The sequence below is a fragment of the Alligator mississippiensis genome, chromosome 2 (assembly GCF_030867095.1).
Source record: "Alligator mississippiensis isolate rAllMis1 chromosome 2, rAllMis1, whole genome shotgun sequence".
Lineage (NCBI taxonomy): Eukaryota > Metazoa > Chordata > Crocodylia > Alligatoridae > Alligator > Alligator mississippiensis.
The window spans coordinates 141791868-141795412 of NC_081825.1; positions in this window are offsets into that span (position 1 = coordinate 141791868).

Genomic DNA, 3545 nt, shown 5'->3' on the forward strand with positions numbered 1-3545 from the left:
ACAAAATGCAATCGTCTGAGGTCTACAGAGCTCCTTGTGAGTTTCTCCTATAGTTTTGGAAGGGGCTTCTTTGAAACCTACAGGCTTTTGAAAATCTCACTCACAGCTTTCTACAGGTTTGAACATCTTTAAAAATCTGGCTGTAAGTAACTTGCCTTAGATCACAAGGGTGACTCAGTAGCAGAGAAATTAACCTAAGTCTCCGAGCTGGCATGTAACCACAGTGTCACCTGTCCTTTATTGGTATTTGGTTACAATTTGCCTTTGGAGTGGATTTGTAAATTATTTCAGCTAAGTGAAAGTTTGCTAAATGTCAACAGCTAACTTTGTTGTAGCCCTGTGAGCTTCTGCTGCAACTCTTTAAAAGTGCCTGGGAATTAATATCCAAGGGCTTGTGGCCAAGCTGTGTGGCTGTAGGAAAGGGTTTGCCAGTTGCTTTGTAGGTCAGGAAACACACCTGTCCTGCTGGGGAGGAAGAGACTGATGCTTGGGTCTCAGCAGGAAAACTGGCTTTGAAAAGATAGGGTGTGTAGTCAGGGACTGGGAGGAAAATTGCCTACCTGGCTTAGGGAAGTGACACCCTGCACTTGACCTACTTTTGGCTCCCCAGGCAGTTAGTATAACATGCCCTGGAGAAGCAAGGATGTTCATCTGTCTGAGTTAAACTCTCCCTGGGTTCTGAAATGAAATTGGCTAGTGCTCAAACAGCATTGTGATTGTGCCTTGCTAAGTGCCCTGTACTCAGCTGGACCATGGTGACCCCCTTGGGGGGTCCAGAGGTCCACAAATGTATTATATAATTGTTTATAACTGGCTTCCAGATCTCAGACTTGCTCTCTGAGTGGTTCTGTCCACATCCCCTCTAAAGATTGCTCCAGTCCATAACCTGCTAGTGTGCTGTCTGTCATTCCTCCATACCCTGTCATTTCTGTAGTTGAAGACTCCTGCACAGTAAATATGCTTTAGTTTTTCTTGGTTCCTTTAAAATGTATGTAGCAGTTGATTTCTGGGCTGTAGCAAGAGATCATTTCCACTGAGATTACCCTTTTACTTTACAGAACCACTAAGTGTATGATATTGTAACTTACTCCTCCTCAGCCCAGGGCTTAACAATGACTGTGCGCGTTCCCACAAGTTAATTAAAAGCAAATGTCAGCAGAAAGGGTGCAGCTCTTTAGTTCTGGCTGTATGTTGTAAGCTGTAAGATAGCAGAAAGATCATGTGCAGTTATCAAGGAAGGGGGAGCTTGTGCTAGAGCTGGATGAACACAGGCAGATGAGGCAACACTTTTCCAGCTCTGATGCATACCAAGCTGTGCTAGGGGTAGGTAGCTACAGCTTCCGGTCTCTCAGTCCTGCCACATAAGCCCCAGGGATATTTGATCATGCGGCAGGGCTAAATAGCTCCAGAAAGTAGGGGTGAATTATAGAGTTGCCATGCTCCACATAAGCAAGCAGATCAGGTCTGAGTCAGGGGAACACACGTGCCAGACTCCGTTCTGATGCAAACCTCCCTTTAGGCTTTCAAAGGATGTCTCCATATAAACATTGAGCTGCCCCCTTTTCCCCTCTCAGCCATGTATGAAGTCTTAGAATTCCTGCCTATTTTGTGTACCCACTTCACAAAGACAATGCAGTGCGCTGGACTGCTAGGAATGTGAATTGTGTACTTGGATATCAAAACAGAGACCACATCTGGAGAGGATGGATACTCCCAGGTGCCAGCAGGCAAGCCAAGGGAGACAAAACACTGGCTGCTCAGAAAAAATAAGGCTGGAGACCTTCATCTAGACTTGGCTGTGCTGGCTCTAAAACAATGTACATAAAACATCAAGGCTAAAAATTCACTGAGTTTGGTTATTGATTCACCTGTTGCAAAATGGGAACTGTGAATAAATAGAGCTAAAGATTTTCTAGCTTCATTGTAGCTTCTGTAATTACCTTTGAATCCACTGCTGAAGTGCTATGTGATAACTGGATCAACAACCGCTGCAAACTGTAACGAGTTATCAATACAGCAACACAGCACTGTGGAGGGGACAAGTTCCCTCTTGTACATGGGTGAAAGCACAGCAGTGGGTTTGTAGTCACTGCGACAGATGTATTTAACTTACAAAGTCAGCCACAAGTGGAGGTATAAAGCTGTGGGGAATATACCTCCGGGCAACACTCAAAGGTGCCTTGTCTTTGCTGTGCGTTTTGCCTACGGAGAGTTCCGGCATATTGGCTACGCTCCCATTTTTTCAGCAGTGAGAACAAGCCAAATACTAGGCTTTTTTAAAAATGAATTTATAAAATTGCCAAGGCTGTTTGCCAAGACCAAGCACAAACCTGCCTACCCTGGAAGGTCCATACTCATCTCAACTCCTGCTTTAGCTCCCTTGAATTAAAAACCCATCAATAAACTCAGGCTGGAAAAAAAAATGTGTCTAGAATAAGCCTGCTCAGTCACAAGACTCTGCTCTCCCATAACTAAGGTTAGCCTCTGCTATCTACACCCACACTGACAGAAGACAGTGCAGGGTAGCTGGCTAGGAAGTTCCTTAACTGCTGGATTGTACAACCAACAACCCTCAAATGCTTGATTGTATGAATGGGCGCAAGCAGGCCGGTTATAACCCTCATTCAGTTCAGGTTAGCTTTTTGTTGGGTGAGGACAAGGATTTCCCAGTAAAAGTAAAGGCTCCCGTCCTCAGCCTCAAATGTAATGCTTTTTTTTTTTTTTTTTTTGGTGGTGGGGGGAAGCTTAGCGCAGGCAGGACTGAGGAAGAACACTTGGGTATGTGACGGTGTTACAAGCAAACGGGTGAATGGGTGGGAAGGCAACTGAGGCTCTTGAAGTGGGAGAGCGGGGAAGTGCGGGCTGAGGAGAGGAGTCGGTGGCAGAGCTGAAGTCTTTCATTAGCCCAACTGGATTTTTGCAAAAGCAATTCTTTCATTGTCTGAGGAGAGGGCAGGGCAGGGCCCGCGCGCGCTCACGTGCGCAGCAGGGGAGATGCTGCAGCTGCGAGAGGCCAGGACTGATGCCAGGCGAGGGGGCTTCTTGAATGCACGCCAGCTTTTTCTTGGAGGGGGTCTTTTATTGGACCAGCTGTGTGGCTGGGACAGAGGCAGGCAGGCTTTCTAAAGCAAGCCTAAGCAGGGAGCGGCCCCCCACGGCCTTGCCTTCCTCCTCGCTTTGCGCACGCAAATGTGGGGGAGCCACGGGTTGCTTCCACCTCGTGCCTAGGGAGCAAAGGCGTTGCATTTTGGGGAAGCGGGGGGAGGATCTTGCCTTCGCTCACTCCCTCTCCTGAGGCGGGTGCGGGGGCCCCCTCAACTGGGGGAAGGAGGGAAGCAACCCCCCTTCACCCCTCCAGCCTGGGAGGGGAAGGAGAGAGCCGCCCAGCGGAGGGGGCGTGTCCCTGCGCCTTCCGGGCGCAGCCAGGCTGGTGTCCACGTGCCGGGCTGCTGCGCGCTCACGCGGAAGCCGGTCTGCCATTGGCCGGCCGGCCGGGTTCGGGGCGCGCCCATTGGCTGCGGTGTGGTTCCATGGGTGGAACGCCC